Below are 12,675 nucleotides of genomic sequence, written 5' to 3' on the forward strand. Positions count from 1 at the left end.
AAGCTACGCTGACTCTAGTTACCTATCCTTGGGTACTTCCCTTCTGGAAGGAAGCAGGAGATGAGTGAATCAAATAATACAGCCTTGTAACCTTGGGTAAATTGTTACTGCCTTAATAGTAAGCAGAGACCAGGAGCCTAAGAAAGAATCTCATTAACATGGATGCAGGCTATCCTGCCAGGAAATCAGAATCATTTGAATATTAGGATTTCCTTTGGGAAACCATATGGGGAAGAGAAAAGACATCCGGATGCATGTGTCTGTGAAAGGGAAACTTGTGTCTTTCCCCTTGCTCTTGGGTTTTAATCTTCCAAGTTTGTTTATAGGCTAGCCACAACTCGAGGCTGGGTGAGCTGAACGGTCCCATCATTAGCGACACTCCTTCTAGGGGCACATTCGGGCAGCACTTCTCCGGGTTCTGCCCTCACGGGGTGTGCAACCAGGATTCCACTGGCTGGGGCTGGCCTGGATGCCTGGGAGGCAACAGAGGTCGAGTTTCTTCTTTTAGGAAGTGCCTTGGACAGGGATGATGGACTAAAAACGTGTCTGGTTGGGAAAGTAAATAGATGCAAGGCAAATAAATAAAAATGCCCACAAGCAATTACAGGGAGGAAGTGACATTTTTATTTAAGTCACTTTTCTGATGGACAACAGGCCTGCTTAGCTGAGTGCCGTGGGAATGCTTCCGGGAGGGGGGCGGCTGCCCAGCAACTAGAGCTTCGTGATAAGAACATCGAACAAACAAAAAAGAGGACGCAAAGCCCACCCGGCAGTCATCCCAGGCTGGAAGTTGCCGTCTGTGTTTTCACTCTCCTCCCCACCCACCCACCCTGCCCCCCACCGCCCGCGCGCAATTTCGGGCGTGGGGACCCTTTCCTGCCCCCGGCGCCCGGCCCGTGCTGCGCCTCCAGAGCGGAGCGTCCCGCAGCCCCGCGCTATCCCGGCGCCCTTACCGGCACCCGGGCGTGGAGCCTGGCGACGACGGGGGGCGCCCCAGGTGGGTCTCGGGTCGCCGCCCCGCCCCGCGCGCCCGGGCCTGGGCCGGCCCCTGGGCGGCGTCACGGCGCGGCCGGGGAGGAGCGCGGGAGGAGAAGGAAGAGCGCGGAGGAGGCGGGCGCTGCGCGCCGGGGGAGGGTCGCCGCCGCCGCCGCCGCCGCCGCCGCGGGGATCGTCAGGCCGGAGCCGCGCGGCCGAGCGGGCGGCGGGCGGAGGGGAGGGCTTGGCGGCGGGGAGGCTCGCGGCGCCGGGGCCGGCAGGGTCCGCCCGGGCCGGCAGCGTCCGCCCGGCGGCGGGAGGAGGGAGCGGCGCAGACAAAGAGCGGCGCCTGGGCGGGCGCAGCGCGGCCGCCGCCCCGGGACCCGCGCCGCTGCCCTCCGGCTCCGCGGGCGGCCCACTGCGAGGTAAGCGCGGCCAGGCAGGCGCGGGGCGGGGGCCACAAACTTGGGGCCGTTGGGCGGAGTTGGGAGCGCGGCGGGGCTCGCGGCCCGGGGTGCGCCCAGGAAGGGGCCAGGAGAGCGGGTCCCCTTCGCGCCCCACCGGTACTCTCGGCCCCGCCGCGGCCTGGGCGACCCCGACCGCGGACTGCTGGGCACCTCCCGGCTCTGCACCTTCCTGCCCGCCTTCCCATCCCCAACCCCCACCTTCGGGGGCCGGCGCAGGGGCGGGGACGCCAGCCAAGGGCGCGGGCTAGGATCAGGGCAGGGGGCCCGGCTGCGGGGCCCGGGGACTGGAGACCCCCGGGTGCGCAGGCTGCGCCTGGCCTGCGGGCGGGAGGCCGGCACGGAGCTCGGGGCTAGCGTGGGACCGTGCGGTGGCCAGGGTCGCCAGGGCGCGTGTGCCGGGGAAGAATAGCCGCGGATCTCAGGGCCCCGGCGCAGGGACGGGGGAGGCCGCGATCGGCCGGGAGAACTTAACTGTGTTTATTACAACTATTTATGTTCGCGCACAAAGCTGCTGTCACATTGCATAAAGGAGGTCCTCGCTTCGGCGAAGGAAGCTTTTGTGCCCGGCTTCAGGCTCTGCGCCCTGCCCCAGATTTACAGGACTCTAACAGCCACCTGAACCAAAGTTTCTCACAATCGCTCGGCCCTCTTGGTTTTTTTCAGGGCGATTTAATCACCGAGTGCTTTTGGAAAAATTTGATGTGTGAGTTTTAAGGCATGGACGGTAACTGCCTTATGAGCACAGTTAGCTTGGCATTGTGTGGAGGGGTTTAATTTGCAAAACGCTTTAATTTGTAGACAATAAGGATCTCTGTGAAGGTCTGTGCTGGATGCTAGGGGTCATTGGCTGGTGGACCCCAGGCGCCTGACTTAAACTAGTATTGGAACAGCTTCAGGGACAAAGCCGAGCGTGCGTGGGGTCGGCCTTGGCTACTTCACACAATTCAGGTTGGCAGATTCCTCTTTATTTGGCTTTGTTTATTTTGCCAACAGGTTTAAGGCTGCTTGTGCCAAGTTTGCATCTGCATAATGGGATGAGCAGGCCCCAGTGTGGGCAGGAGGGGGCCTAAAATATCGCACGGGCCAGCTCCATCCCTCGACCTAGAAAGAAACAACCCTGAGAGGTCGGTGGGCGTGGCTTGCTGGGACCTACAGGTAGGGGAGTCCTTTCCTGGCCCAGGCGCAGTCCCCGCTTCTCGGAAGGGATTTTGTGTAGGAATGAAAGTGATTCAGGGTGTTTTTCATGCCTCTGTTTTAGATGTAGTTATCAAGTCTCAAAAGTGACTGAAAATGAAATTAACCTGGGCTGCTTTAACTTACCAAAACGGAACTGTGCTTGTGAACACTCCCTCAATTCACTTTCCAAGCTTCATAGATAAGCAGGTGAATTAGTAACAGGATTCAAGCCTATGCGAGTTTTATGTAAAGAGAATGGCAGTCATCGGACACGTGGAGAAGAAATTGACTTCACCTGGAGATTGGGCTAGACATGGAGGTTTTTTGATGTTTGGAACAGGGGTTTCCTGAGAAGCAAGTGTTAACCCTGCTTGTGAAGAAGTGAACACAAGGGAAAATCCTACCTCAGTATATTCTGCCCTGGAGGTTGGTTAGATGTAGTTTTGATTGGAGAAGGTGGCGGAATCTTAGTGGTCTTCTGGCGGCTACTTGAGGCTGAAATGGAGAACTTTAGGCATAGAAAGCTGTGGAGGTGCCTGGCCCACTTCCTGTCCCGGCGGCCTCGCCTGGATTCTGAGCTTCTTTCCTGCTTCATAAACATTCAGGGGGATTGATCATGAAACACTGGATGAAATTGGGTCACAAATTGCCATCAGGAAGAGTTGGCTGCTGCATAACCCCCTCTGTCCACTTGTGGAGAAACTGACCCTGTTAACTGTGGGGCTTGCTGAAGGTGCCTTGCAGGTGGCTGTGCTCAGTTTTCATGCTTTGTGTTTTGCTTAGGACACGCTGCATACTTAAATCTTCTTCATCCCTGCTCTGTTTGACCCTGCCATATTCCCAGGCTCTGTCATTTACATTTTGGGTTATTTAGCTTTTCCAACAAACAGCAGATCTTATGTACACAGTACTATATTTGAGAAATGCACTATCATCCATGTTAAATACACCGGAAATCTTCCTTGCATGTGCACAGACTGGATAACCTTTTAAAATACCCTAAGACTCCCTGAATGGCGCAGAATGCACTGGAGTCCTTTACTTGATCCGTTGCACTAGCTTAATTTGCCCTGGATAGACCAGGCTGCGTGGCTCTATGGGACACCCATTTTTCTGACTGCTTAGACTGGCTTGCCGTGTGCACTGGGGGAGACAGGGCTTGCGGAAATCATTCTCTGACATTAAAAATGAGGCTTAATGACTGAAGAGCTCAGAACTGCTTGCTGGAACTACAGGGGAGGATGATGAGTGATGTTTGGGAAAACAAGTAAGCTAACTTTTTTCACAAATAAACTGGAAACTCCCCACAACTCACTTCAGAGGCTTAGGAAATTAGTTTTCCCATCCAGAGGGATTGCAAGTGGCGCTTCCAAATGGTTTCTCTTTCCTAAAACGAGTGACGGAACTACTTCACGGCACGTTTTCAAAAGGCCTAAGCTAAAATGTGATTTCATATGTCTTGTTCCATGCCTGAGTTAAGGCAACTCAGAAGAAGGTCATGACAGCCTTTTAATGGGCTATCAAAAGTATGCAGCTAAAGCAAAAATAGTTTTGCATTTCTTTAGGCCATTTAGTAGCACAATTAAAAAATTAGACTTTTCTTTTTCTGCATTTTCCTTTGAACATTTCCCAAAGTATGTTTATTTCTAAAGATAAATGAACATTAGCAAGTATTACCTCTGCCCAGTGACACACATCCACACACACGTGCACTGGCACATACATTCCTACCTCAAGAATCTTAGTCCTTGAAACTGTGGAAATGAAAGTTATTTTGATTGAGGTAGCAGTGTCATGGTGATGTCACACGGTGTCACTGTCCCTGACCAGCCTCTGTGTTCCCTCTAAGCTCCTTGGCTCAGTCCCCTCCGTGTCCTGAGTTCTTACTCATCCCAAGGGTCATCTCTTATTTCTTTTCTTCCCCGCATCTTATCAACTCCAAACTAGAGGGTATGGCATCATCTTTAAACCTCCACAGCACATTCTTTGTGTCCCTGATTTGTCATCTGTGACATTCTTTCCTACAGTTTTTTTTTTTTTTTTTTTTCTTAAGGCAGGGTCTCACCCTGTCACCCAGGCTGGAAGTGCAGTAGCATGATCACAGCTCACTGCATCCTTGAGCTTCTGGGTTCAGGCAATCTTCCCACCTCAGCCTCCGAGTAGCTGGGACTACGGGTGTGCACCACCATGCCCAGTGAATTTTTTTATTTTATTTTATTTTTTTGTAGAGACAGGGTCTTGCTGCTTTGCCAAGGCTGGTCTCAAACTCCTGGGCTCAAGTGAGCCTCCTGCCTTGACCTCCAGAAGTACTGGGATTACAGGCCTGAGCCACTATACCCTGCCCTGTGGTTTTTTTGCCTTCATCTTTTTTTTTACTAGATTCTGAACCCCTTGGGGGCAGACTGGTCTTGCCACTTATACACAATGGGTGTGCAACAAATACTTATTGAATATGTGAATATTGAGCCACCATACCCTGTCCTGTGGTTTTTTTGCCTTCATCTTTTCTTTAATAGATTCTGAACCCCTTGAGGGCAGACTAGTCTTGCCACTTATACACAATGGGTGTGCAACAAATACTTATTGAATATGCGAATAATGAGTGCCCAGCCTGTTAATATTGGGGCTCTAGCCTCCCACTGAGATTCAAGTGGTAAGAGACCTCCAGCATTCTTGTAAATCTCAGAACTTCTGTCTACTGTGGAAGGCTTTGACCTCAGGATGTCCAGACAATGGGAGAATTTGGTCTGTTGGCCTCTCTATTTGGCAAATTTTCTGTCACGTAAGTCATTTGTAGTCCTGAAGCTACATTTAAAAACAACAACAAACAAAGCCAAACCCATACTCAACTGCATTACCTGGTGGGCTGGCTGAATGGTTTACTTTTGTAGGTTAGTCTGTTCATATCAACCCGAATTCAAAACGCTGGGCAGAGCGTTTGTGATCCTGGCCTGGTAAGTTAGTTATTTGTGTCACCCCTTCTTTCTACTGTTGTATTTGTAATGTTTTTAAGAGAAGCAGCTTCAAGTGCACTCAGAATTTTAAGTATTGCAGTTGCTTCTTTTGAGACAGTTTTGGAAGCTGGGGTGCTTATGTTGCCCGATTGTTAGTGAAGACCTAAAATGCCGTGATGAGAGAATGACATGTACTAATGCATGCACGCTCATTCATTGTTTGCAAAGTCCTCTTCACATACACCATCATATTTAATAGTCAGAATAACATGGCACACTTGGTTCTGGCCCTCATTTCTAGGTAGGAGACTGGGGATGATTGAGCTTGAATTTAGGGTTAAGTCCTTCCACAGGCCGTACATGAGGAACACCAATGTGTTGCTGGGTAGAGTTGTTTTTTTGTGAGGCAGTTTGCGGAATAGTGTCCTTGGGTGTCTGCCTTTGCCGTGTCGCAGCTGTGTGTAGATATTGGTGGTGCGGATTCTGGGTGGGAGTTGACTGAGGTTGAGCGGTGCGAGGGGAGACCGGCAGGAGCAATGTCAGTCTCTCTTGTCCCCACATCCTGGTTATGGGCCAGGGTTACCCTGGAAAGCCTCCTCAAGTTGAGAGAGCTTATTCCTGTTTAGTGCGTGTATTAGTCAGCTCCAGCTGCCTTAAGAGAATAAAACACAGAGGCCAGCGCAGTGGCTCACGGCTGTAATCCCAGCTACTTGGGAGGCTGAGTCATGCGAATTGCTTGAACCCAGGAGGTGGAGGTTGCAGTGAGCCGAGATCGCACCACTGCACTCCAGCCTGGGTGACAGCGTGAGACCCTGTCTCAAAGGCAAACACACACACACACACAAACACAACAACAACAACAGAATGGGTGGCTGAAGCTGCAGACGTTTATTTTCTCACAGTTCTAGAGGCTGGAAGTCCATGACCCCGGGGCCAGCAGGGCTGGTTTCTGGTGAGGGTCTCTTCCTGGCTTGTCTTCTTGTGTCCTCACTCACGTAGCCTTCCTTCTGTGAATGCACTGAGCGAGAGGTCTGGTGTTTCTTCCTCTTATAAGGACATCTGTCCTGTTGGATTAGGGCCCCACCCTTATGACCTTTTTTAACCTTAATTGCCTCCTGAAGTGTCCTGTCTCCAAATATAGTCACTTAGGGGTTAGGGCTTTACCATATGAATTTAGGGGGGACAATTCAGCCACTCCCAGTGTGTCTGTCTAGGTTCCACAACAGGGCTGATGCTTTTAGGAAGACCTGGTGCTCCCATCATCCAGATCTGGGATCTGTGTTTATTTGGGGACACCTACCAGGGATGGTTAGAGTAATCACAAGTAAGGGGGGAGCGTCAGCTCTTTATATATTGGTTGTAGCACCCCATAACAGGGAACAAGCCTTGGTGCTGGCCTTCCAAAGGCTGGAAAGGTTTTAAGTAGAGTGATTGAAGAGAGAGAAAAATCTTGACTTGATTTCATTTATGGAAACTTCTCTTCAACTTAGGTAGGTAGACACTTATTTGGGGGTTGGTTTGTCTTTGATCGAGACCATGATAAAATATCAGTGATATGCAAAGGAAAGTCTTTTCTGAACCCTGGATGAAGAGAGCAAAGCAAGAGGTGGGGCCAATGGCAGCGGGGGTGGAGAGGCCGTCTCCTCTGAGCCTGCCATCTCTGTGATCATGCAGTCTTTGCCACATGAGCAAACATCCCTTAGCAGAATGTGCATGACGGTGGTGAGGTGCACCCCGAGCGTGGCTGGAATGTTTCTGACCTAGGCCATTTTGCCTTGTTCAGACATAAGGCGGGGGGCAATGCCTGCATGACTGACCTCCCTCTAGCTCCAGATCTGTATGTTCATTCATGCTTTGTTTGCTCATTCATTCACATTCGTTCATTCATATGAATTATCCAAGTTCTTAGTGGTAATTTCCATCATCCCAAACCATTTGCAGCATCTCCTGCAACCTGCCTGCCTTCTCAGTTATATTCCCCATCACCGACTCACTCGGTTATCCTTGATTTCTCCCTCAGCTCCCAACTAGTTATCAACCCCTATTGATTCTACCTCCAAAAGATCTAACATCTCAGCCCTGCTGTCCTTTTTCTCTTCCCCCTGGACATCAAAACCAGTTTTTAACCATTCCTGCCAATCCACCCCAGGGTGACTGCACCCTGACAGTCAGGTCTGGCCATGACCTGCACACAGTGACTCTCCATCGTACTTGGGCCAGTGACTCAAGTCCCCAGCATGGCAGTCATGGGCTTGCATGACTGGGCTGCCTCTCTGTTTCTCCCAGCATCTAAATATCCCCTTCCCCATATACACACATGCTGAGCTACAAGTCATCTGTGGCCACCCACTGATGGTTTGCTGATTGTGATAACAAAACTAAGTTTATAATCAGTTTGTTTTTAAAGACTCTCTCCATTGGGACTGGTTCAGGGTTCTCTTGTGCAGTAATGGCAGGGCTACCCCACTACAGCTTTGCATGGAACTGAGCATGGGACCAGCTCTCTGTTATGGGAGGAGGAGAGACTAAGTGCAGAAAATGGTGCGTATTTGTGTTTTAATGTGGACTGTCTCCCTGCAGATGCCATTTGAACTGATGGATTGTCAGGAGCAGTGCTGACCCCTTGAAATACAATGTGAACCACAAATGCAAGCCCCAGATGTAATCATAATGTTCTGGTAGCCACATTAAAAATGCAAAACCAAACAAGTGTTATTAATTTTTATCCTATATTTTATTTTGCCCAATATATATAAACTCTACATGTAATCAATATAAAATGTAATTAATAAGATAATTCATATTCTTTTATTTGCAGGAGGGCTTTGAAATTGAGCATATAGTATATACATTTACTGCATCTCTTGGCTCCCTCTCGCTGCGTTTTGACTGGCCTTGGCCACACGCGACTAGAGGCAGCCTTGTTGCAGAGTGTGGGTCTATATACTTTTCATGATTTGCTGTCTGTTTTCCAAGGTTGAGATAGCTAAAGAGACAAAGTGGAAACAATGTAGAATAATTATAATGGTAATTATTATTATGCTTTACTGGGAAAGGTGTAACCTTTTTAAATAAGAGGAGTAATGTCATCCTTCAGGCACTCAGTGCGTGATGTTTTAGAGCACTAAAATCAGATTCAGTTAAAACTGAATATCTATCATCAAAATACCTTGTTCATTTTACAAATATTTTAAAATGTGCTTTGAGTTCTAGAAGTTACCAGTGTAAAATAACATTTTTGTATATCAGTATTCAACACATTTCTTTTTAAAGAATGTGTTTAGCACCATAGGAAAGGTAAAAAAACAACATTGTATACAGTGATGGGGTACAGGTGTCATTTTGTTACATAAATTGCCTAAGGGTGAAGTCAGGGCCTTTATTGTATCCATCACTCAAATAACACACATTGTACCCATTGAGTAATCTCTCATCATCCACCCCTTCCCACCCCATCACCCTTCAAGTCTCTGATTCCATCTGGATAATGGTCTCCAGTTTCATCTGTGTTGCTGCAAAAGATACGATTTCATTGTTTTTTTTATGGCTGAATAGTAGTCTATTTTCTTTATCCAGTCATCTGTAGTATTCATATTTCTGATACATATCAAGTACAAGCTAAAATCATATATTTTTAAAGTGAACATCAACTTCTCTCCCACACGGACACAGACACACACACACACATTGTAATCACTGTTCTAAGCACTTTCCATGTAATAACTCATTGAGTCCCCACCAACAGAACGTGTGGTACTTGCTGTTTGTATCTTCATGGCTAAGGAAAGGGAGGCACTGAGGCTGCCATGTCTTAGGTTCCACAGCTAGACTCTGACCAAGCTAGCCGCCATCCCTGCATTAAGATGTATCTGAAAATACATAAAACAGAACTGTAAACTTTTATTATGGTGTAAGATTTGAGAAACATTAATGGAAAATCATTGATAGGGAGTGTAGCTTGCATACAGGTTCATTCTGGGAACCCCTTATCAGCCAAGTGGTTGGGGAAGGCCCTGGACTTTGGAAGGGCATAACGAATAACTGGTACCTTGGAGGAGGAGAAGCCTTGGACGGTCATCACTGAGGACCATTGGCCTGGCTGCTCCTCTCCCCCAGCCCCCTTGCTATGTTCCGTAAGCTGGTGGTCTTCCACCTGCCCAAGTCTCCAATTCTGCAGGAAGCACCAGCATTCCCTGGGGAGAACTGCTGCTGGAGGGAACTGCAGTGGCACTGGATGAGGGGGTGTATTTTCTGTTGTAGTCACAGTGTATTAGCTCAAGTGGCCATGCAGGTGCCATTGTAAATGCCTGTGTGATGTGCCTCTTCATCAGTAGGTGTGTGGTGGGTCCCCACCCTTGTCTCCTCCACACTGGGGGCTGAGAAAACAGGAGTGTGTGTCTTCTCACTCTTCCAAGTGGCCCCCGGACCTCTGTGCTGTTGGAATAGCTTGCACAAGGCCATTTTTGCTGCTTCTGTTTTTCCTTAATGAGTTGCTGTTGTTGAAGTGAAGGTAGGCAGGTAGGTTCTTGCTGAAAACCTTGTAGCAGGACATACCAAATCCTTTTCCTTTGTGCTTTTATGACATCTGGGAAAGTCTTGAAGAGTTCCAAGGTGGCTTTGAAATCTGCTTCTGAGGTTGTGAGAGAGGCCAGGTCAAGTCCAAATGTAGATTCTTGGGAGACTGCTGCTACAGGTCCTGATGGGAACTGACACTGGCTGCTCTTCCAAGTGAGTTGTCTATGCCAGCTTCTCGAACCTACCCTTTTGTGTTGGGAGGGCCACTGGGGCCATCAGAGGGTTGAGCAGCCCTCCCTGGAGCAGATGGGACTGAGATAGGACGGTGAGTCTGGCGTCTCTGTTGGGAGAAGCTCTTGCATGTTCCAAGTTTCGGAGGGGCTGCAATTTGGGCAGTTTCTTTCAACTCACAGATTTAGATTTGCAGTCACACTACCTCTCACGTGGCCACTTCTATACGTAGGTTCCAGGATGTGTGGTGGCAAAGATTTGTTTACTTCAACATGCTTAATTTCCCAGCAATGGTGGGGGCAGCCAGGAAGTGAAAAGTAAGTTAGAAGGTGATGAGATCACAAGGAGATGCCTACAAAGATGCCCATGCCCATCTTAGAGGACAAAGTCCATCAATGTCTCCTTCGATTTTCCTTAACGGTTGTGTCTCCATTTAATATCTTAAGAATTTTGGTTGAGTATTTAAGGATGTCTGCAAGTCAACAAATATTTTAATTATGTCACTTATGAGCCTGGCTACAGGAGAGAAGAGCAGTTGCTGTCTCTTTCATGCTTTCCCTCTCATCAGCTGTCTTCATTTTAAGGACAATCACTTTAAAAGCTTGTATTCCTGTTTGTGTGTGTCTGTGGGAGGTTGCGGGGGGCTGCATTGGTAAGAAAACAGCCCCCCCAACAACTTTTTTTTTTTTTTTTTTTTTTTTTTTACTGCTCTGCATGATGGAAGCCAGCTTGGAGACATTGACATAAAAACCACAAGCTGCTTGAGTATTTTTAAGAGACCAAGAAACAACAGGGGATTCGGGGAGTTATTTTGAGACAGTTTTTGGGAAATTTAATATAGGTGAAGAGTGAATTTTCATCAAATGATTTTAAAAAAGTGAAACAACTTTGGTAGCAGAATCTAGCAAGATGGTTATAGAAACAGGTTTTTTTCTTTCCAGCCATTTCCATTCTTTCTTTCCATTCTTCTGGTTCTCCCCTCACTTTTTTGTGTGTGACTCCCTTCACCCCGTCTCTCCGGCCCTGAACACCATTTATCTTAATAGTGTGTGTGTTTCCCATCTGTCTTTGTTACTGCACTCATATGACTTTTCTTTTATGTGCTTCTGTTATTGTCTTCTTAGGAGCTTCCTAGCTTGGATTTAGAAGGTTCTCTTCCCTTAAATTAAGCCATCTGTCTTGCTTCAGTTCCCTTTTTGTAGTTTCCTTACTAGGTCTATTTTACATGTTCAGTAGACAAGACCCGGTGGTAACTATGAAGAAACGGTGGCATTATCATCTTTTTAAAAAAAGGAGGAGGGTGTCAGACACCGTGCTGTCGTGATTTTCATTTTGAAGCTTTGCTGGGTAGAACTAAAGTTCAGTTGATTGATTACCTGTAGATTAGGTGTCTAGTGTTGAATTTGTTGCTTCTTAACTTGATTGTGCCCAGCACCTCATCGCTCAGCCATCCGAGTGGGTGCAGCCGATTCTGTCTTCCATAAGAAGTAGGTTCTCCTTTCATGAATGCCTGCGGTTGGTGAGGGTTCCATGTGTAAGGAAGAAAATATGTTTTCAACACACTGCACATTCATACCTGTGGCTTCTCATTCATTTTAGATCTTATTAGTTATTAGACCTAGATTGGGAAGTAGAAACAATTTACTTGTGCGGGTACACAAATACCTTTTTAAATGGTAGTATTTTGAGAGACTTAACTGAGACCCGAACCCATGTCTATAAATTCGTGGTTCTCAGCTGGGGCAGTTTTGCCCATGTGGACATTTGGCAATGTCTGGAGATATTTTTAATTGTCATGCCTATGGGGTGCTACTGGCATTTAGTGGGATGCTAGACCAGGGATGCTACTAAATATCCTGCAATGTATATAGGACAGCCTCCACAACAAAGAATTAACTAGCTTAAAATGTCAGTATTTAAGCAACCTTGATATAAGTGAATGCTGCTCTGCTTTTTTTAAATGTTTAAGTCAGGGGCACATGCATTCCTTCACACAGTTGCCTTTGGAGATCAATTTCTTTTCTTCCATTTTAATAAACATAGTGAAAAAATACATGTGTAGAGATCTAAACACAATTTACACATGTATGCAGTTAAATAGGTAAAGGAAAAACTGTTAACTGACTTAGCCATGGTTTTTGTTTATCTGTAATAATATTAGTGTTAAAGTAATGGCATACGTTACTTTTTTATTTTCTCATTCAACATATTTGGACCATAAACGTGCAAAATGCTGATTTTGCGGGAAATATTTTGATATCCGGCTGGGATGTGATAAGAGTACATTCCCCTCAGAATGCCCACTGATGTGGAAGTAATGAGGGAGCTTTTATCAATTACTTTTAATAAGTAATTGC

The 12,675-nt window shown here is 47.5% G+C and overlaps 1 protein-coding gene across 3 annotated transcripts in view; it reads left to right on the plus strand.

Moving 5' to 3' along the window:
* The first annotated feature begins 1,167 nt into the window (after positions 1-1,167).
* NCK2 (NCK adaptor protein 2) overlaps positions 1,168-12,675 on the plus strand; it is a 150,551-nt gene continuing 139,043 nt past the window's right edge. For all 3 annotated transcript variants that reach the window (XM_054475193.2, XM_063648502.1, XM_054475195.2), the window contains exon 1: positions 1,168-1,400. The gene's annotated coding sequence lies outside the window, so the exon portion shown is untranslated. The remainder of the gene's footprint in view (positions 1,401-12,675) is intronic.

The sequence above is a fragment of the Pongo pygmaeus genome, chromosome 12, assembly GCF_028885625.2.
Source record: "Pongo pygmaeus isolate AG05252 chromosome 12, NHGRI_mPonPyg2-v2.0_pri, whole genome shotgun sequence".
Classification (NCBI taxonomy): Eukaryota; Metazoa; Chordata; class Mammalia; order Primates; family Hominidae; genus Pongo; species Pongo pygmaeus.